Here is a 23460-nt window from a genome sequence, read left to right on the forward strand (position 1 = left end):
CGCTCCTCCGTGTCTCCAACTGCTCCTCCCTCCTGGTTCCAGTTTGGATTTGGCGATAAGGGGCCAGGCGGCACTCGGGCCCTGACTGCAGGCCCGCCGGCGGAGCCGGAGCTGCTGCCTCCCATCTGTGGGCGGCGTAGTGTGGTGGAAGATTTTGCACAGACAATCGTTAAGTAAGAATCAAAGGCTCTGAGTCAAGTATGTCTTTTCTCCGTTTATTTCCTTGCAAGGGAAAAAGGGTCACAACAGCTACGTGGTCAGTAGACTGTCAAGAACCTCCTTTTTCCTCCCAACACATCGAGGCAGTTCTTATACCTAAACTTAGATATCGGTGGCGTCAACAGAAACCGTTAACCATCTTGTTGAGTATCTACAGTCAGGATACTGGGAACATCTTATCCATGTAAGACACGTCAGCTCTTTGACCGTATCCTTGCTCTCCCAACATGCTAAAACAAAGGTGGTCATAGACATAACAAACACTTTGTTCAATCTCTACAGCTATGACGCTGGAAACATCTAATCCAAGTGGGAGACATCAGTTCTTATGTCAGGGCCTTTGTGACCTAAGCACTTGCAACTAATAAACTGGTTATACGAATGAAGCATTTAAAAGGGTCACATATCATTTTCCCATTACATTCCACTCTTTTGATTACATAATAATCACAAACTATGCAATCAATATAGAATGACTACTCTAAAAATTTAACAGCTGATAATCTGCCACATCAAATATCACAAAACATTGAACATCTGGACATCGCTCACAAAACTTTTCCTGCCACAGAACAAAAACTCCCTAAAAAAACCCTCCGAAATGGGAAAATAGGAAGAAATCTGTTAGGAGAAGATAAAGACTGGAAACCTTCTCACAGGATTTGAGCGTTACACCCCAGATGTCATGTGTACAGTATTGAAATAAAAAAGAGAAATGAGAACATGTTTAAATCACAATACCAGAACTTGATCCCCTTTCACACAATACAGATATAGAATATTGTGGAAAGGTCATTATATCAATCATATTTACGTTACATACTAATAAATGCAAGAGTAAAAGCTGTTTTTGTGAGAATGTTATTTCTCATTGTTTTAGCAAGCTACTGTGAAACCAAAAACATTTAGAACACCAGGAATGCACACAGACAGTGTGTCACTATGTCACTATGCGTACGTGTCGAGGTCGTAAGTGTTCAGCTCGTCAAGGGAGTCCGAGTCACTGTTGGGGTTATTGTCAGAGTCATTCCATGATAAGAGAGAACCACTCTTTAGATAGCTGATTACAAAATCTAAAAAACCGTAGTGACACAAACGACTACTGTGTCTATGTGGAGGGGTCCTGGCCGTGTTCTTCTTCTTGTGTTGGTCCGCAGGTACACGTTGGGATGTGGAGTCTGCCAACCTTCTTTCTTGTGAGGCATCCGCGTTGTAGACAGTCAACACAGATCACAATGCACTGTGTGTCTGTCGGTCAACTGCCCGTCCGTGGTCACTGGATCGGTGGTGTCGGTTGATTGACACTTTTTGTGGAGGTAGGGTCGCCTGAGCCCAGTGCTGGTACCGCTGTTTGGGTGACCAGGAGAATCTGGAATGGACCCTGCCACCGTTTAGCTTTCCAACTTTTCCTCCTGAAGTCCTTTACCACCACGAAGTCACCTGGTTGCAGTCGGTGTAGTGGACCCGTTGCTTCTCTTGGAAGTGCAGCTACAACCTGTTTTCTTACATCAGACAAAGTGGAAGACAGTCGAATGCAATAGGTTAACATGTCATTCTCGCACATTGTGGTGGAAGGGAATGGTGTTCCTGGAGCTTCCACACCTATATGGGGAGGAACTGCGAAAAGGATTTCAAATGGGCTTAGGTTGCTGCGTGTTCGTTTCCTCATCCGCATGTACATCAGAACCAAGGGCAGTGCTTTTGTCCACGGTAGGCCTGTGTTTGTGCAACATTTGGCCAGTTTTGTTTTCAATGTTCCATTTTCTCTCTCTACCGCTCCCCCACTAGATGGGTGGTATGCGCAGTGTGTTTTTAAGTCAATACCCAGGTATGCACTTAATTCTGTGATTGCTTGGTTGACAAAATGTGAACCATTGTCGCTAGAAATTTTGCTTGGGATTCCCCAGCGGGGAATGATCTCTGAAATCAAGGCTTTAGCCACTGTGGAGGCAGTCTGCTTACTGGAGGGAAACACCTCAACCCATTTGGACCACATGTCTACCATTACAAGACAGTGTTTCTCACCTTCCGATGGGGAGAGTTCCACAAAATCCATCATTACATGTTCAAATGGTCTTGCAGGCGGTGGATGTGCTGCATGATGTGACACCTGTACTGAACGACCTACATTGTGAGTTGCACATGTTATGCATGCTTGGCAGAACCTTTGTGCGTAAGCTGCAAAACCTTTTGTGAACCATGTTGCATCAATGATACTTAACATTCCCCCTTTTGACACATGGTCTAACCCATGAGTCAATTTCGCATAGTGAGGGAAGAAATGTTTAGGTAAGCATGGATTACCATTCGGACCATACCAGATGCCGTCTATGAATTTGGAGCCTGAGGAGGACCAAAAACGTCTCTCATCTGAAGTAGAGAGGGACTGCACGGCTGCAAGAGAGGAGGGAAGAGAACACATGGCAGGAACTGGGCGTGATGGTTTGGGAAGAGGACGTCTAGCAGCCGCTTTTGCAGCTAAGTCTGCTCGCTCATTCCCCTTTGCGATGTCGCCTGTGCCGGATGTGTGCGCTGCACATTTACAAACGGCAATAGCTGTGGGCAACAAAATGGCATCCAATAGTTCTGCTATCAGAGTGTGGTGTAACACTGGTTTGCCATCCGATTTGAGAAAATTTCTGTGTCTCCAGAGCGCGCCGAAATCATGAACCACGCCAAAAGCGTATCTGGAATCAGTGTGAATGGTTGTCGTTTTATCCTTAGCTAGTTTACAAGCTTCTGTTAGTGCGATTAATTCTGCTGCTTGGGCTGAGAGGTGACATGGAAGAGGGCCGGAACACAGAACAGCTGAGTCTGAAACAACAGAGAAACCCACAAGATTAGAACCAGTCAGGGGATCCCGTGTAGCAGATCCGTCAACATACATTACCATGTCACTGTTGAGCAGAGGTGTATCTGCGAGGTCTGGTCGAGGTGTGCACTGAGCTTCCAGCTCAGCCAAACAATTATGCTCCTCTCCATCCTCCGGAGTGGGGAGAAGAGATGCAGGATTGAGGACATTGCAGCGTTTTACTGTAACATTCGGCATGTCTAGGAGACATGTGTGATATCGAAGGTAACGCGCTGCAGATAAATGAGACGACTTCTGTTCGAGAAGAATCAGTGAAACCGAATGTGGAACCAATAATGTTAGCGTAGCATAGCCTACAATGTCACGAGAGGCTGTAAGAGCCTTTTCAGCAGCTGCCACAGCTCGAAGGCACTGTGGTAAGCCTGCTGCTACCGGATCGAGTTTTGCAGAGAAATAAGCTACTGGTCGTAGTTTATCGCCATGGGATTGTAGGAGCACTGATGTCATACATCCAGAACGTTCGTCAACGGTTTGTGTGAACGGTTTGTGAGGATCAGGAAGACCCAAAGTCGGAAGAACTTGTAACGCGCATTTCATGTCCGTGAAAGCTTGAGAGGCTGCAGGGAGCCACTGAATTTTATCATGCGCGCTGAGATTTTTCCCATGTATCAATGAGGACAGAGGTTGCTCGAGTTGGGAGTAATTTGGAATAAATGACCTACAGTAGGAACACATTCCCAAAAATGACATCATCTGTTTCTTGGTTTTTGGTTTTGGAAGTGTTACAATTGAGGCGATGCGTTTTGGTGATAGTGTCTTCCCTTCACCGGAAATGTTATGGCCTAGGAAATGAACGTTCTGTGAAACAAACTGTAGTTTGGATAGGCTGGCCTTGTGTCCTTCCGCTGCTAAGTGTTGAAGCAATTTGAGTGTGTCCTGTTCACACTGCTTTTGTGTTGGAGCTGCAATTAAACAGTCATCAACATACTGCAAAAGCGCTGTTCCTGGAGACAAAGTGAGGCTCTCCAAACTTTCCCTGAGTGCCTCGTTGTAGATCGTAGGTGATTCTGTGTAGCCCTGACACAAGCGTGTGAAAGTGTAAGGCTTGCCATTGAAATTAAACGCAAACCAAAACTGACTGTCAATGTCCACAGGGACACTGAAAAAAGCATTTGAGAGGTCAACCACGGAAAACCATCGAGCATCAGGTGGAACCTGTGCCATAATGGTGTAAGGGTTGGGAACATTTGGGGCTCGTGCATGGACGGCTGTATTAACGGCTTTTAGGTCCTGCACGAAGCGCCACTCAGTTGGTTTGCCTGCATCTCTGATCTTTTTAACTGGAAAAATAGGTGTTCTTACCGGCGAGTCAGGACATGGAACAATGACTCCGGCCTTTAAGAGGGAGTTGAACACCGGTGTTATACCGTCAATGGCCTCTTGGCGCAGTGGGTATTGATGTTTGTGGGGACGGAAGTCTGATCGAGGAGTGATGACCACAGGTTGACATTTTTTGATGAGTCCCACGTCATATTTATGCGCTGCCCACAAGGTGTCTGGAACAGAACTGAGGGCAGGAGAAATAGAGGAGACATTAGTCAAAAATGTATCAGTGTGTGTGTCAGAAAATATGTTATTTTCATCCATGACATAAACAGATCTGAGAGCAGGTGTGCAAAATGCGAATGGCTGTTTAAAGAAGCCTGTCGACGGAGAGCGCATCACAAGTGGATCTGGTGTAGCCTCCCAATCTGCCAATGCCTCGCACGCTGCGACAAAGGGTCCCAAATCTCTCCATTGGTCTGTTGCTGCTTTAGACAAGGAGATGTGTGGGAAAGAAGAGTCCACATTAAAGAGGTGCTGCTGAGAGGGGGTGAGAGAAACGGAAACAGCACATTTAAGTGTGGACCAAAACAATGTCATACATGCAATTTGATCATTCAGATCCTGTAGAAATAATGCATCATATTGCTTATCTGGCCCATGTGACACATGAGCTGTGCAGTGGAGATATGAAGCATCCATGCACTCTGCCTCAGGCTGGACGCGTGATGCTGCCAGGTGGGACAGTTCTGATTGTGAGTCAACCGGAAGCCACCACTGGTACACAAACATTGGATCACATATAACTGTCTTTGCCATCTGGTCAATGGCTCTGCATCTCACCACTTGCAACCCTGTAGGAGTGGAGATGAGGCTAATGCCGAAAGAACACATGAGGTCTCTGCCCATTAGATTAATGGGACAGCAAGAGGACAGCAAAAAGGAATGTTTTACTGTGATGTCTGGTTCAGGGTCAGTTGAGTCAGTGTGTGTACTGGTCATAGGTGCCGTAAATCTCTCTACAATAGTCATCCCTGAAGCTCCTTGTGAGAAAACCTGTTTTCCACTAAGTTTCTGACCTGGAAAATACTTCTGTTGTATTACAGAATGTGTAGCCCCCGAATCAACCAAAAACGATAAAAGTTTCCCTTGAATTTGCACCATAGTGGTGGGCATATTTTCAAATGCTTTTCCTGAAAACTTTGCGTATGTGTGTTTAAGTGAAAGCTTTTGTTGTTTTCTCAATTGCTCTGTGATGTCCACGAGAGCTTGTTGTTGCTCCGGTGTGTGTGTGTGAGTGTGAGTGTGCGTGCAGGGAGTTAGTGCAGAAAGCGTTTCTTCATTGCAGGCTGCGGTGTGTGTGTGTTTTACTTCCCTTATCATGTGAGGCCTCAGCATGGTTGCCGTCTCCCCCTCACATGCAGCCTCCTCCCCCTCCGCCTCACGTCAATCGGAATGTGCGTTGCCACCCCTTCCTCGTCTGGCCAGTCCACGCCCCCATCCTCTACGAGGTGCATTTTGTGGACATTCTCTGTGCCAATGTCCCTGTTCGCCACAGCGGAAACACGTATCATAGTCATTGGGTGGAGACAGCTGTGATCCCTCCTGGTTCCAGGAGGAGCGTCCCCTCGTCATATCCCGACCACGCCCCCTGAATCCGCCCCGTTGGTTGGGATCCCGTGGGCGGTCGTTTCTGGCAAGTTGAGTGACAGCTTGGAGCATAGTCAGTTGGGCGAGTTCAATCTGACGTGAGCGCCTTTTCCCCTCGTGGTCAGTTCTCTCTATGTCCATGGATTGCGCATGCGCAGCATGTTTCTTTACATCCGCGAGTCGCGAGTCTTCCATTCCAGCAACAGAGCGCTGCACATTCATTTTTATGTCGGGCAATAGTCCATTCATGAAAGCATTCTTCAGGTGTGATTCCCACGTCCCCAGAGCGTCTCCTAACACGGCGGGTTGTGGAATGCCACTGTTAAGATTAAACACTGTGAGAAGTCTTTGGTAGTAATCATGGACGGACTCAGCCGCTGCCTGCTTGGTATTGTTGATGGGAGTCATATCCACTTTGTCAGGGAACAATGTCTTATGCCGTCGCTCAAAGCCGTGAGTGCGTCTCTGTATGGCTTATTTTGATTTGAACTCCATTCAACGTCTGCCGCACTGGTGTCTCCTGCAACCAGCTGGTTGAGCTTCTGGTAGTGAGTCGGACCCACGTGACTCATTAGAACACGTCGAATTTCAGCAAAGTTGGGCAGGAATTGCTTACAGAAGTCCATGAATGCTTCAGCAAACAGTCTTCCCGAGTGCTGTATCGGCGGGAGATGAGCCATTGCAGCTCTAATGTCCGTATCAGTCCAAGGCCGGAAAACAAGTATGGGACCTGAGTGTCCTGGTACTTGAATCATTGGGGTTTGGAGCACAGATTTTGCATCCGGGGGAAACTCCCTCTGGGTCGAAGGAGGGGGAAAAAACATCTGATGTAGATGGTTGCTCTGCAATCAGTTTGTTGATGGCAGAAGTGTCCCCTCCGGTTGCTCCTGGAGAGCGAGAGCGAGTGGGGAGAGCAGCCTGTCTCTTTTCCTCCTCTTCGCCGAGGAGTCGTTCCTGTGCTGCTTTCACTGCCGCTTCCTTTTCCTCCCTCTGCCGGGTGTAGTGAACTTTGATATGTGCTCCTGCAGACGGAGGTTGCTGGTTCGCAGATGAAGCAGGGTACGGTGGTGGGCATGTGTTGAGGAGAGGGCCGCCAGCCCCTGTGAGACTCGGATACAAGGGAGAAGAAGCACATCGGTTATGAAGCATTTAAAAGGGTCACATATCATTTTCCCATTACAGTAGACGAGGCTGCAGGCGTACCGCCGCGGTACCAGAGACCCGGGCTGAGTCATGTCAGCTGTCCAGCCCAAAGCATAGGGGGCTGTTTGGGGTTTTATCCTTTCCGAATTAACGATTTCTTGGAAGCGATGCTTCACTGTTTGTTTTTTCGATGCTGTGTTCTGGACAGCTTTTATCTTGGACATTTTTTTTTGGCCCAAAAGGAAGTGATACGTTTCAACAAAGAAAATGAATAACATTCAATTAACAACACCAGCGGCACTGATCTCGATAGATTAATAGATGATGACACAGAAGTGCAGAAACATCACATGAAGCAGTTCAGGTCTTTTCTTCCAGTTCTGCTGCCCGTTTGTTTCTGTGCACACAGAATAGGTATGTGGACGTAAAAAAAAACGTTATCGGACCGATTTTTATTATTCCGACCTCCCACAAAAGCTAAAGTAAATACAGTAAGCTGCGCCTCTTAACCTTCAAACGGACTAAGTGCCCATTGTAAGCGTCACGTCTGAGGGAAGACATCCGCGGCCTGCCCGGCGACTCGTCGCCTATTAAAGCGCGAGGCAGGAAGCCACCACTGTGCTACGGGTTTAGTTCCTTCCTAAAGGCTGCCGCAGAGGCACACAGGAGATGTGCAGGATGTGTGCGTCTGTGTGTGTGTGTGGAAGTGTGTATGCATATTTGTTTTGATGGCTTCACACTCCCACGCATTTATTCACAGATAATTGTTAGAGCTTTAATGCGTGTTTGCTTGCATTTAATGCAGTTGTCTTTGCGTGTGCGTCTAAAGACGATGTGCAAAGTGTAGTTGCAATATTGCTGTGATTTCCACACGGTTTCGTAACTTGACACATAAAATAAATTACGGTGGAATTAAGTTAATTAAGAACGCGGTTCTCCCCATTCGCATGAATATCACACTGTTTGTGTGGGGCGTGTGTGTGCGTGCGTGTGCGTTCACAAGCTGAAAGAACAATATTGAGGAAAGCATCAACAGCAAGGGAGGCGTTTGCAATTCGTGCCGCACTAAAACGCCTCTCCCCTAAAGTTACATTTCCCTCGGTGTGAAGTGTGTGTCGTCGCCTCCACGCCAGGCGGAAAACAACTGAATTGGCTCAATTTCTGTGGATGTTTGTTCCCCGTTGGAAGATGTTCAAAAACAGTCGAAGGGGGAATCTGAGAACGAAAGGAGACTCTTCAGAGTATCTTGTAAAAATGGGCTTGTTTGGGGTCTTTTAACATCGGGAACTATCGAGGTAACATTCATGTGTGTTTGGCGAAAAACGTTTTATCCCAATGGCGACTGATTGTCGCTCTCAGTAACATGTTGGGAATAAATTTGACAGGAAAAAAAAACACATTTCTGCCTTGTTAAGACCTTTTTACAGGTTTGTTTCCAACCAACTCTTTGAGCAATTACTTGCTACAAACAATCAAATCTGCCAGCAACAGATGTCATTTCGGATCACAAACGCGCGGAAATGAACGATTGCTTTGGTGTGGTTCTGTCCAACAGTCACGGGAGTTGTGACAAACCTCGTGCTGCCTCTGTATGAAACCGAGTGTGAGAGTGAATTCAAACCCACAAAGTGAACCCTCAGCCGGGGTCGTGCGATCCAAAGGCACACGGGTGAAAGGTTCTGTTGAGCCTTTGTAGCAGTTTCCACAAGGACGGTTGAAGGGACGCGGCGGCGAGGAAACGGCCTGGCTTACTACTCACAGTTACTTGAATCATTTCTCATATAATATAAAACATATAATTGCATGTATTAGACGTTGTTCATTCTGTACACATGGCATCCATTGTAGTCTGTCCATCCCGGGAGTGGGATCCCTCCTCTGACGTCCTCCCTGAGGTTTCTTCCCTTTTTTTCCCTCTTGGAAGGGTTTTTTTATTTTTTTGTGGAGTTTTTCCTGTGCCGATGGAGGGTTTTCGGGACAGAGAATGTCGTATGTGTACAGACTGTAAAGCCCTCTGAGGCAAATTTGTAATTTGCGATTTTGGGCTACACAAAATAAAATGAAATTGAATTGAATTGAACGAATCAAGATCTTGGTGTTTGTGCCAACATAGACTGGACTGTGTAAAGTTCATGTACTTCGTGGCGTAGACCAAAGCACAGCTTAACATGCATGTCTTACATTCTAGAGACATAAACAGCTTTCAGGGAATTCTTTCAGGAGATCAATTTTCTCTGGGTCTACAATTTCCCCTCCAGGTTTAGTTGCTGAAAGAGGCAACAGCTCAAGCGCCTCTGCACTTGACCTGAATGTGTCCTCGGAGATCAACAGTCAATTAAGTGCCCCCTTCATTTTTTTTTTTTGTTGTTTTACCCCGAGAGCAGAGAGGAGCTCAGTTTAGCCTTCTGCACTGCTACGCCGCTAATTGGAACCAGGATCTGTAAAAATGGGAACTTAAGTAAAACATGCCATAAAATTCTGAAGGCTAACCATAAACCAACCAATTTCTTTCATTCTTTTAAAGGGAACTTTAAGTGAAACCTCCACGTAAACGTTTACGAGGATCCCTGGGGTCACCCGTAAACTCGTTAATAGAGATGAGATATGAGCGGGACGCTCGGGCCTCCCATTTCGTTTGCATTTCTTTCTTTTTTTTTTTTTTTTCTTCCTCCCATTCCATCGCATTCTTGGAAGAGGTCAACCGCTGTTCGGAGGCAAACGCCGCCAAGACTCCACCGTCGTTTGTATCAGAGAGCAGACCCGAAAACCCGATCCACGTGGACGGGTTTGCTTGACGCGTCGGCGCCGTTGGGCCCCGCTCGCCGCCGCTGGGCGAGTTTGGTGCCGAGGTGTAAAAAAGGGGTGAAGGTCACGCTGCTTTAGTGTGCCGCCGTGCGGCGAGCTCTTCCTCCCGTGTTCAGCGTGAAACAATCCATCAGCGCCGATTAACGAAGGAGAGCCTCCGATGGCGGTGGGACGCGGTGGATTTTTCGGGATTCTGTGTCGTCCGGACCTTTCTGAACTGCAGATTTGATGATGATAAAACGTGGAGATGACCACCAACAGCACGGAACAGTACGGCCCCGCCGCTCCAAATGTGGCTGGTTGGATATAAACCCGCACTAGAATAAAGTGGACCACATGTAGCTAAACGATAACTATCTTGACAGCGTCGGGGGCTTAAAAGCCCTCTAGACAATAACAAAAAATAAAGAGACAAAATCTGTGTTTGAGTGTCCTGGCAGGCCTCCTGTGCAAAAAACTCCACCCACACATGTTGATATTATGGTTTTGCAACTGAATTTATACCTCAACTTTTTTATCCCTATTGAGAAGTAGGACATATACTCACTTGTGGTCTTGCAGATTGTACCAAATCCTTTTCTATGGAAAACATATTTGTCCTTGACTGCTGTAAAGTGTGTTGTTGGGAATCATTTCCTACTTAACTGCCGCAGCCTCGGCCTCTTTGCTGCTTCACTCAAAGCTCGAGCTGTGTTTCATATCGCGTTGAGACTAATGAGAACGGCTTCGGGACCCGTCGTGATTATTTTGACAAATTGAGCCTGTAGTTGTTTTTCCTTTTACTCCCCCATAAATTTCAATTTAAATTAAATCACCACCCTGAACTGAAATAGAAATGATTTGAATCTTTCAGTTGTGTGCTTTCCAGAGCCGACTCATAATACCGAGCATTGTAACCGCATATCCTGGGAATGATGTAAGTGGCCACTGACTCATAGCACATCTATTAGCAGAGGAATGATGGCGGCACTGAAAAATCTGACAAAAACAATTGATTAATTTCACAAATGATAATGTTATTTTCCTTTTTTTTTCTTTTTTTTTAAAGTCAGACGGGCCCCTCCGGGCAACCAAAATATAGGCCTCGGCAAAATGTCATGTCACCAGAGTTCACGAGTCTCTGATGCCTTTGGTCGACAAGACGGCCGGCCACATTTATTAGTGTGACGCGAGCGTCTCGAGTTACGCTGCAGCCCCGGCCGAAAACAACAGCCCTCCATTCAATTAATCTTAGCCTTGTAGCGGCTTATAATTTGCCATTACAAAAGCCATTAAACCTGGGGGCCTGATTCAGAGCTCCCGGGACTGCTCGGGAGGAGGGGGACGGGGATCCAACAGGCCTCCAGTTGCCCCCTGGACCCTGGACGAGCCCCCTTCTACCAAACAGACAGGTACTTAAAAACAGGGTGAAAAGATCACCTTAAAGAAAACAAGGATGATTAATGGGGAAAAACGAGGGCCCTATAGGTCGCTTTCATCTGGGTCTGATTCAGGTCTTCAGTGAGCCATTAACCCGAAGGACAACTGTCCACCACCAGCGTGAGAAATGAAGTCTCCCCGCGCCGCCTCAGACGAATGCTTCTGCCGCCGCAGAAGATCCGGAGCGGCCCGGGACGCACAAGGGGGGGGTCGGTGCTTGTGGTAGCACCAAAATCTACTGATTGCCTCAGAGATTTAGTGAGCAGAGACAGATTAGATTTATATTATTTATATTAAGATATGAACACATATCGAAGCACATGTCTTGCTGTTTGGTGACAATCACACAAGTTTCACGTACAGCAAATACTTTGTTCTTGAGAGACCAACACACGGAGAACGTGGACGCGTTCACTGAAAGTGCCTTAAACCTCCGCAAGAGGAGGTCTGAGAACTTTACCCATGATGTTCAATCAAGTGAACATGAAGCTTCTCCGTCATTTTACGTTGTTTTCAATACAGGCTGATGTTCATTTATGAATTATGGTCCCATAGAGAGTAAAACAGACCAGAGAGCAGGATAGGCTTCAGGGGCGGGGCTACATTGTGATTGACAGGTCGTTCGTTACCTGCTGTGTTTTCACAATACGAGAGTAAATTGTAAACGTCTTGTTTTATTTGCTGTTTGTTTATCTCCGCCTTCTCGTTGTGGGATCCAGAAAACAAACATTCCAACAGCCCAAAACCAAGATGGCCGACAGCCAAAATGCTTCTCAAATACAGTCTGTGACGGTGTGTGAAAGATTTAATATTTGATGAAAAAAGATTCCATGACCACTTTGGCTTCTCTTTTTAAATAAGACGTCGCCATGCAGAGAAAAGTCCGAGGTAGCACATGCAAATGTTGTCACGCCTCAGTTTGGTTTTCTGAAAGGTTTCCCTTACTGCCCCCCGACACGATGACGAACACCAAGCAGTAAATCCCAACCGCTCAGGCGCCTTTCTAAGGCATTTCTCACACGGGAATCCCCCTAAGCTCTGTGTGACAGGTGAGATTTGTAAAAATGTGTAAACCTCGAGAACAGTTGGACGTGAGACGTTTCAGCAAACGGTCGGGTTTATTGCGCCGTCCAAAGAGTTTGGTTAGCATGCGGCTCTCGTGTGCAGAGAATATGCCAAAACAGCTGGACCAAGTTATGAAAGCAGATTTCAAACTATGTGAACGAAAAAAAAGATGGATTTCTCAACAGTGTTTTGCAGTCATTGCATACACTCGCCATTGTTTGTGCTCACTCACTCAATTTGCGGTCAAGGAGCTTTAAAATACACCTTCTTTACCTTCGTTAGATACCACTCCGCATCAGTTTTTTTTGCAGAAAGCGGTCTGGTGGACATCTTTTTCCTCTGCACCTCTGATTTAGGCGTTAGCAATCGCGCTGTCACGCAGGCCTCAAGGTGGGTATAAATAATAAAGCATCGGAGGGGGAAGGCCGCGGCGCCGGTACGGTTCGTGGCGAGTACAAAGCTCACACCTGGCCGAGTGAAATCAAATCTATCTTGAACTCTGTCTCCGCTCTCATTTTGCTCCGGCGGTTTTCCGCGAGCGGAGTTCTGGGTCAGGAGTCAGGAGGAGTGATTTGAGTTCAGGTCACACGCGCAGACAGTTTCACACAATAATGCGTTTCAAAGCTGTTGCGTCACGGGAGTATAAGGAAACCGCAGTGAAAATACGGAATATCTTCAAAAGAAATGTCAGCGTCCTCGCTTTAGGTTGCTGTTTACAGAGCAGCCCAGTCTTCATTCGGCGGATCATTGTGAGTAACAGCGGCTGATAATACGCAGTGATCACCGGCCATTAAACCGCTTTCTATGGATTATCACCCAGCGAATCCTCTGCGAGTCCTTGTGTTCCTGTTAAAGGATCAATAAACCAATTCCTCTCGGTTATGTTTTCCTTGTCCGCCGCAATCAGTTCAGTGCTGATTAAATCACAGCAAATTATCTCCCTGGGATTCATCTCGCCTAAATTGAGTTTCTTTCACCCTGCGGCCACGGGAGAGTGGGCAGCGCCTGCTGGGAGGGAGAAATAATCATTCATTAACCTCTGACCTGGAAGGAGTGTCAATTGAGTCCCCCGACGGTGTGTTTCCCCCCCAGCTAAGACAAATTGACAATTTTTACGCCGCATCCCAAACTTTATTAACTCGGCGGCCTGATGCCGAGTCGCTCGATCGGCCGGCGAACGGAGCCGCAGACGTCGTCTGGAGTGGAAAAGCGTTTGGACGTCCTTTTCTTTGCACTTTCAGGGTGACGCGAAAAAAAAAAAAAAACACGGGACTGAAACGCAAAGAGAGGAGGGAAGCTCGACTTAGCCGGCGCGGCGCGGGACGGACGCGTAGGTGTCGCCTCAACCGCGATGCTGAGATTACGTCTGCCGGCATTAATGTCATCTGTTTGTGCACTAAGGGAGCAGCGGCTGAACAAGACAGAGCCAGACACCACGGACCCAAGAGAGGAACATAAAAAGAAAAGAAAAAAACCACGTTTAAAGCGGATCGATTCCGTCGCCGATGACAGTCCCGCCACGTTGTTTCCGTCGGCCGCACGGTAGCAATAAACACAAACAAAGCCGCCTCGAGATCTTTGCCTCCGACGTTATTAGGAGCTACGACAGTGTGAGACTCAACACGGTGTAAAAACAAACCAAATGTCAGCGCCGCTGCCAGGGCGCCCCCCCCCCGCCATAGCCAACAGCAAATGTAATGAAAGCTGGGAAGGGTCTGTTAGTACGCCGCTGACCTTTTATACATTTATTGTTCTCCTGACATTTCTCCAAGATGGAGGAGGGGAAAAACAGAATGAGGCGCTAAAGCGGGAATCAGGATTTTTCAGCGCCCCCCCCGCCCCTTCCACGTTAGAGAATGACTTTCATCGATCCAAACCGCTGGACTTTACTGAGGGTCGATGCTCTTTGATTGCCAACTGTAACTCCAGACATGATACAGTTGTTATTAGCTTTTTGTGTCACTTTAGTGGCCGAAAAGAGGAGAATTTCAAAGCTTTTCTTCTTGCTCGGAACAAAGCAGCAAACGTTGAAACAGTGTTTTTCTTTCGCTGTGTTTCGTTGGAAGTGCAAACACACCACATCATCGGGTAAAGCCAGCGGAGCAATGGAGGGATCCCCAGCCGTCTTACAAGCAACGACTTTTAAAGTTAAACATCCTTGAGCGAAACCCGAAGGAGCTCACTGTGAAGGAATAAGAGAGCCATTAATATTACACTCCGTCAGACTTGTTTGTTAGCCTGAAGCTCGCAGCCCAAATGAACTATATCTTAATGCACAACGAAGCACAAGTTGTTTTGCAACCAACGTTTTACGAGTTGTTTTAAGTGCTTCTCAAGGCATTGGAAGATTAAAATGTACTGTTGTATTCTTTGAGCATTCGTGACCAAAGCTTACGTCAGAAAGCATCTCCTGCGGGAGGTTTCCTAGCGAGAAACGGGAAACAGCTGCTCAATAATTCAGAATGCAGAGATTAAAAAGCCTGTTATTAAAAGCCGGCGTAATTACTTCAGAACTCCGTGTCACCGCTTCAATAAGAGGCCGCTAATTCGGTTACGGCCTCCTCGCGTGTAACCCGGAGAAGGTGAACAAAGCCTCGCGCACAAAGAGAGCGGGGTCCAGCCGGCCCGGAGTACGGGATCCGAGGAGAGGGAACCTCGAGAAGATGATGACTGCGATCCGGCATTTTATTTGACACGGTGTTAGAGACAATGGGCTGCTAGTGGGTGGATGTTCGGACCGCGGGGAATTCATGTGTGTTCATTCATCTCTCTGCACCTCCGCTATCAAAGGGGGCCTCGGGTTGACGTCTTCCTATTCCGCCCATCTCACTCTACTCTGTTACTCTGACGTCTTTCTGTTCCATTGAAAAGCAGAATTAATCTCATTTCTGTAAAGTTGCAGAATAAAACTACGGCAAAAATGACGTTTGTTAAAGCAAATCTTTTGATGAACAACGTTGATTTGGAGAATATTTTTCTGGTCATTTTCAGCTCAATCTCATACAGTTTTTGGGAAATGAGCTCATCAGCAGTGGATCGCTGAGGCCGGCTGCATCGCTTCAGCTTGACCCCGTCACATCAACAGCGTATGTGCGCGCATGCATCCACATCAGGACTGCAGTCCTTCCCTCCACAGGCACTCCATCACCAAACAGAGGGAGTCGCTACCAGATGGTTAAACAAACACATCGCACAACTGCCCATAACTCAAATCCACTTAGCGCCCTCTTGTCAACATGTCTCTCACTCGTCCACTACCTCTCCCCGTCACCGGAGGAGAGGCCAGAGGAAGGCAGGGAGGGAAAAAATAAATAATGCGGAAATAATGAGAATCAGAAAGAGGGGGGGGGGGGGTTCATTTGAATCGCCAGGACTGTCCATCCTCAGTAGTCCCGCCCCCTGCTTCACCTCGGCCCCTTCCCCAGATGTATTGGAACGAAGGAGCGACAGCGCGCATGAAGGTCACACAGACAAAGTCCAAATGTGACGTTTGACTCGGGCCTTTCTGAGCGCTCTCAGGGAGGCGCTGAGGACCCGGGCCAGGGGTTAAGAGTTGGTAGGTCGCCGGGTCACACTATTTTCCCTTTTTCCTCTCGCCTCATCCCTGTGCTTAAAGCCTCAACGGTGTACTTGAGGGGGTAATTTATTATCCTGCGTGCTGTCCGGCTTGGACAAGGAGTTGGGAGCCGAGGGAAAAGATTCCCTCTTTTGAGGACATTCAGTCCTTCTCGCTTTTTGCTATATTATCTATTTTTTTCATATTCATCAGCATGATTTACAGTACAATCATTGCAGATAGAATGTGGTTAATCTATCAAGCTTTAGATTGCAAATGTATGAACTTAAAGTCTTTATTAAAGGTTATCTTGCAAGGATTTGTCTTCTTAAGTATTTACTTTGATTTAAAGGTTTCTTTTCTGTTGGTTTTAACCTCTTTATCGTGAAGACTTTCTGCCAAAGCGCATTGCTTTCCTATCACCAGTGTATTTATAGGAAATGCATCAGCCCTGAAGATTTACTGGACTTTTCATTTCTCTTTCTCCAACTCATCCTGGCGGCGAGTTTAGGCCGCACCGTTTTGTCCAACATAAAGGTGACACTCTACGCATTTTGAGCATTTCATTGATCGAGGGATCGACTCATCGCGGCTCTCAGGTTTACGGTGCTAACAGCAGGAGCAATGCTAACAGCAGGAGCAGTGGTGACCGAGGTAACGGTTTTTACCTGGAAGGGGAACCGGACGTTAGGGACGGACGCGGTGATCCTGGAGGCAGCTAGTTAGCCAGTGGCTACGTAGATGTAGCTCGGAGTACGACACCAAGATGGAGAGGAAACTGTATTTCTGGCTTGGGTAGAGATTACTCCACTATGTACTTACATACTTTGGTTACTGATGAACTATAAAGAAGATAAAGAATGCCATTCCCTAATTGACGTGACGAAGTGCCGGATAGAGGATCCCTGAATGCTATCTTCGGCCATGTCAACCGTGCCGCCTGCAGCTTTTTCGGCACAGGTGAAAAGGTGAAAAGATAAGCATTATCTGGGACACCGAATTGTCAATGGCAGGGATAATTGAAATGCATGCCGCCGAGGTCCAAAAGTAGGCCTGCCGATGACAGCCGGACCTGCATTTGGCCCCTGGAATGTGCAGAGGCCGCTCGCAGACATCTGAACATCAAACGGCGCTCAGCTCTGTCAATCTAATAGCTCTGGATTGAGGATTTATTGGCTCTCGCGGGCCAACAGAGCGACGAGGGCCGAAAGCAAAACCAGATTTTCTCTCCCGTATCGGTTTCTCCTCTGTCAGTCATGGCCTTATGAGAGTGCTCGGGAGAAGGAGGTGTGTTGTATCATTAATTTAGGTTACTTATATTATGTTATTTGTTATATTTAAAGCTAGTATGTGTTGACACTAAAGTCTATTCCTTAACCTGCTACATAGTTCTGCACATTTCAACCAGTAACTTCAAAAAGTCTTTGTTGGCGACCAAGCAGCTGATGAAATTTATTACACGTGCTATTTACACTTTTACGTTAACGTGATTCCAGGTGCTCTTCAATGCAAACTGACTTATGGATACACGCGTTGAAAACACTGCACTTGCACGTGTGTCTACTTGCCAAACTACTTTGAGAGGGGATTTTATCGATCACCCCGGCAAATTCATTCAAACTCGTAACACAAACGTGAGCTGCAGAATTATTATGCTGCCGAGGAAACACGGGGGAAGAAAAGTGCAGATCGGTCCCGAGGGCTGAGGACACCAGTCGGGCCTCATCGTCCTCGAGCCTTGATTAAAAAAAAAAAAAAAAAGGTTCTCACGGAGAAAGATGGAACCAAGAGCAGTTCTATTTATCTCTCTCGGCCCTCCGAAAAACGCTTAGATAGCCCTGCCAATGTGCCATGATGTCATCCCCCTGGCGTGCAGTGATTGATGCGTCCCGGCTGTAGCGGGAGGCTCGGGGGAGAAGGGGTGGTGGGTGGAGGTGGGGAAGGGAAGGGATGGATTTTCCACAGATAGAGACATCCAAATGTGAACGGAGCCCAGCGGGGGGTCGGTTCAGAGCTCGGGCCTTGCACGCTGCACACCTGCAGCACCGTGAATGTGCGTTTTCGTTTTACCGGTAGGGTCGGTTTCGACGGTTTCAAAGGTGCCCCACGAGCACGGGACAGTGCTGACGGTCTGGCTCTGATTATGTATGTCCACTCCATCTTTTCCTCCTGAGTTCTGTTACACATCAATGGCGAGGGAAAGAGGAAGGGGAGTGGAGAGATGGAAGTGGAAGAGTGACTGGCGCGCGGATATTCGCGGAGATGAACTCGACGGGGAGCCCCCGTCCTCTTGTCAGCAGGCCAACTTAGTTCTGCTGCTTTAACGGCTCTATCATCTGCTGCTCCACGACGTCGGCTGGTTCCTGTGCGAGAGGAGATGCAGCCATTACGCTTGGAATTGTTGGTTTTCATGCAGAAAAGTGCAGGATATGAATGTGAGAAGAAACAAAACAAAGAAAGAAATACATTCCTCATTGCATTGCCTTAGATAGATAGATACTTTATTGATCCCTCAAGAGGGAAATTTTGGTATCACAGCAGCATGTACAGGGAAGAAAATAGAATAAAAAGATACACATTATATACAATATAATAAGATAGAAATATTAAATTATTAAATTAAATTAAATAAACTTAACAGTTTGTCCGACTCAGGATACGTAGAGCAAAATACAGTCCCCCAAAAAACAGACAAAATGCATCATGATGAATGTTTTTTTTTTCCTGTGAGGGTTTCGGGACAGAGGATGTCGCATGTGTACAGGCTGTAAAAGCCCCCCGGGGCAAGTTTGTGATTTTGGGCTACACGAAATAAAATGAATTGAATGGAATGAGTTGTTCTTGCTTACGGATTTGCCACATTGATGGGAAAGCATCTCAACACTCCCTCAAAGGGACTTTTTAACATCATGTTTCCCAGACGTGGTCATTATTACCCCGAGATCAATGTTTCGAAATATAAACATCCAGGTTGACAAAAAAGCCAATGATCCGTCACCGAGAGAGTAAATGAGTAAACGCGGCTTCCCGCTTGTCAACTCAGTATTGACAGGTTTGCAATTAATTACAGCGTGCTTTCTGTTGTCCTCGTGAAATGATTTAAAGCAGGGTGTATTTAAAAAATGTACCTTTTGGTCACTACCTTTTGCGAACAAGTGCTCACTTTGCGTCCAATAATAAAGGATGTATGAAGTGTAATCTCTCATCTTGAGAAGACGAGACAACAGAGGTGCATTTCGCACACAAGATGACCTCATAAAGTCTTTTAGTTTTTAGTTTTATAAATTCATTCAGTCCATGAATTGTTCCCCTGCTTCCCGGTGGTTCTTTCCGGCCCTTTGCCTCTACTTGATATGCGTCCAGTGTGCCCTCTCCATCTCTTCAACCGGCCGCGTACACGTCGGTGCGCTCGTCCGTTTTTTGTCGACGCGCGCGGCGCGTGCACGCGCGTGTCAGAGGCGATCGGCGCCCGGGCGCGTGAGACGCCGAACACGAGGCGCATTGATCGGTCGTCCGCAGCGTCTCCCCGGACCGCCGAAGCCATTAACCTCGCTGGCACAGACACAGGAACGGGGGTATCTTTGAGAGGTTAATTAAAAATAAAAGTGCACGGGGGGGGGGGGGGCAGGGGGGTGTATTCAGCGGGGAAAACGCCACCGACTTCCAAATGAGCTCCAACAGCTCAGTGGAAACATTTGCGATCAATGAAAATAAATATAAAAGGTGGATTTTTATTCATGAAACAAACCAAGCAGGTGAAGCTGCTAGACTTTTTTCTTTTCTTTTTAAGTCTCGTTATTAATAACACCTGTAAGGAACACGTTAAACATCATTTTTAAAACGCTCCACTATTGAGGAACTGCAATTGTTCCAAAAGATAAACCCAGTATTCGTGTTAAAGGATGTTTTAAGCTCATCGGCGGCTCTGCAGCGGCCACCAAGCTGTCCTAAATGGACCAGGCCGGTTCCCTGACTCACCTTCAGGAAAACACCTCCCGTCCGTCCAGTGGGACCGGCCACGAGGCTCGGGTGTCCCGCGTCGGACCCCTTCAGGAGACACGTGGTCCTAAATTGGATCTCTCGTCTTGTAGTTACACTGAAAATGTGTCTACAGGGTCATAAGTTGGGCCCCTTTTCTTTGTCCCAGAGCCACCCCTTCACTTTATTGTTATGTATATATTATATATATATATAACATTATGCTGCTCAAACAGCCACACGATTTCCTTCTTCTCCTTCCTTTGGCAAGCTCATTCATTCATTCATTCATTCAAGTTAACATAAATATAAACACAAATGACTCTTTAGTGATTGCTAAAAAAAAGGGTTCTATTCCTGCAAATCGTTCCTACAAAAAGCTCCGTACCGGCCCTTTAAAAAAGTGCATTATTCTCAAAATGTATTGTCTTACTCTTGCAGTATTTAATCAGTTTACTGAAAACAGGATTATCCTAACATGCGCTGAAACAATAACTTTAAAATACAATAACATTGCTCCGACATTATGAAACGGCGTTCGCCTCAGAGACCTTTGGCGGCGTGGGAGTGACAGCTCCGAGGCAAACAGCGGCTGATGTTTAAATGTCGATGGGACGTCAGATCAATGCGCGTGATGGGGTCGGCGAGTCGCCGTCGATGAGGCCGCGGTTGAGACGTTTTGGGGGCGGCTTCAGCTTCCCGCGACAGTGACGCAAAGTGAACGCAGCGTCCATGGTCGACGGCGCCGGTTCTGCCTGCATTCATGCATTGTTTATGAACGTGTTATTGAAAAGTCTCATTATGTTCATCAAACACATATTTGCACCCAACGTTTCTTCACCCGATATTGCGTATATACGGCGAAAGGGGACGTCATTTAAGAAGGCGCCTTATCGGATTACATCCACAAACAGCGGCTCTTTTATGAGCTCGCCGCCGTTGTTTGCAGCATAAGTGGGTTAGGTGTTTGCGGCTGCGTGGGAACGTGATGTGGATCGGCAGGATGGGCCCGTTGAGTGGCGTTATTGCAGTCTGGGAACACACCCGGGGAGACGACGCTCCGCCTGTCAGAGCCGCCGAGCCGCTCGGCCTCTGGATCTGTGGGCAATTACTGGGACCGTGCTGACTCAGGACACACACAAACCCCGATGAAGCCCGATCACACACACACACACACACACACACGAGGACATGCAGTCGACCCCCGGTGACCTTTACTTATTCACAGTGTGTCCTTAAAAAAAACGCTTTGTATCATTTTACCTACAAAAGTCCAGCAACACGTCTTTCAAAGTAAACTTCTGTTTCCACAGAAAACACCTTGGTTAGTTTTGGGAAAAGCTCGCGGCTTGAGTTTTAATAATCGATTAATGAAGAAATCTCACTGAATACAAAGCTCTTGAAGGTCATCTGATGACGATGAGACAGCAAAGTGCTAATGCAGGTACGCCTGCTGCTTCACTTTGTCTTTAAACCTTGTAGAAGGTTTAATGTATGATGCTTAGTTTGCCGTTTGCTTTCCACTGACACGGGTTAGAAGTATCTGACGTCCATCACCGTTTGACTCAAGAGATGACGTTAGCTCTGCCTCTAGGAAATTGTTGTTCACAAAAGCTGTTGCTTACTTGGTGATAATCTCCTGGATCTGTGCAGGAAAGATCCGCCGTTTTCCATTTGCAAACACCCACGGGGCCTTTTTGGTGTCGCAGTGAACCCGTCCCCCTTTTTTTTCTTCTGCAATGAAATAACTCCCGAGTTTATTAGCCTCTGGAAATTGGCTTCTGTGGGAGGTGGAAAAAAGAGAAACAAATCATTTGAATACATACCCGGGTGTCCTAATGTTCATTTCAACGCTGTCACTTAGAAGTGGGGGTGGGGGGTGGATAGAGCGCATTGTGCCGCTGACAGGATTGGCTTTGCGCGTGATGAATGGGGCTGTCGCAGACGGTGACAGGTTTGTGTTCAATACATGCGGATGTACAATACGCTCTGCATCCCGTGACAAGCTGGGAGGCTTTTTGTCCCGATAATCTCCGTATCGTCTCGTCTCTCCGGCTGCTGATGGCGGACGTGGTCACGGAGCGGTGTGCCATGGCCGCTGCACGCGACGGCCCTCTGGAGGGAAAAATGGGACAGAAAGTGGACTGATGTGTTCAGGAGGTTCTTTTGGGTGGGAGGGGTCAAAAATCTGTCTTTTGCACGTTTTAGTTTAATAAGGCCGGACTCATAGCATCATTGAGGCCTCCTCATTTCCGCTGCCTCTTCCACTGGGATTTCTAACAAATTAAAAACTTCAACAGCTCCTCCAACAGAAAGGTTCGCGGGCATTAAAAGAAAGAAATGAGGATCCACAGTGAACTATTAGCCAGACCAGCAAGACAACAACGTGGACCACCAACAAAACCAATATGACCAGTAATTCCTCAACCGAGAGGCACTTAAGTGATGACAACATGGAAAATATGGTGAAATAAGAAGGAGAAGGCTGGGAGGGTGAACGCAAGCAGCTCCGTCTCATAATTTAATAGTTTGCATTCATGCAGGCAGCGATAAACAGGGAGGAGAGGGAACTTACGAGAGGAATGGAGAGTTTGTCACAGAGCCAGCAGGTCTATTTAAAATACAGAGATTTCATTAGAAATAGACCGTTGTTCGGTGTGGCTGTTGTTATTGGACGGCCTTGATGCTGACTTAGAAAATAAAAAGGATTACTTGGGTATTTCTCTGTGGCTTCCCCGCTCACGGTCTCAGAGTGTGAGCCTACTTGTAATATTTATGAACTACAGTGAAGAGAGTAAGTTATGGTCGCACATCGGGCCAAGACCTTGCTTCATATTTTCACTCCCTTAATATTTATGCGTCGCTGACTTTTTTTTTTTCCCCACTACTGCAACGTTTCCTGTTTTCCTGCCCATTAAAACACCTCAATCTGAGAAATGAAGGAAGCCAGAAGAGAAAACGTCTTATGGGAGAAGTATGAGTACATGAATCTTACAGAAGGTTGATGTATCAGTGACTGTGTGAAGGTTCCTGTTTAAAAAGTGATTTCTTGTAAAACGGTCAAAATGTCAGATACATTTGCGTGCGATACGTCTCTCGAAAGCATCGCGTGTTCTCTTTCAGCTCCTGTAACTATTTGTCTCTTTTCACAAAGAAATCTGCATCATTACAAAACAAGTTTTTTTTTTTCCCCCAAAGCTTCTGACATCAGCATCTTTTTACAGGAAGAAAAGAATCCCCCTCAAGAGGAGCGACTCGGAATGGAATCTTTGCAACATAAAAAGAAGCTTATTGTTGGACACATTTGCGTTTGCCGATAAAAAACCCAGAGTTGTTTTTTTCCTGCTGAGGCGAGAGCTGCTTTCTGCATCATAATAATTCACATTAGGTCTCAATCACAGAACGATACACTGCGTTTACTTTCAAACGGATTAAAGCTCCTGGCAGCCATGTTGGTCCTGTGTGAGCAGCTCCAGCCATCTGGGGCCAA

At 46.8% G+C, this 23460-nt stretch overlaps 1 long non-coding RNA gene across 2 annotated transcripts; it reads right to left on the reverse strand.

Moving 5' to 3' along the window:
* Positions 1-201: 201 nt before the first annotated feature.
* LOC144406295 (uncharacterized) lies at positions 202-5254 on the reverse strand. 2 transcript variants are annotated; one of them, XR_013467548.1, is made up of 3 exons: positions 3110-3247; positions 2245-3033; positions 202-1721 (listed from the first exon to the last, which is right to left on the reverse strand). It is a non-coding gene; the product is annotated as an uncharacterized LOC144406295 (long non-coding RNA). The 2 variants fall into 2 exon arrangements; XR_013467547.1 differs by lacking the exons at positions 2245-3033; positions 3110-3247 and adding an exon at positions 4394-5254.
* Positions 5255-23460: the final 18206 nt, after the last annotated feature.

Source organism: Gasterosteus aculeatus, chromosome 4, assembly GCF_964276395.1.
Source record: "Gasterosteus aculeatus chromosome 4, fGasAcu3.hap1.1, whole genome shotgun sequence".
NCBI lineage: Eukaryota > Metazoa > Chordata > Actinopteri > Perciformes > Gasterosteidae > Gasterosteus > Gasterosteus aculeatus.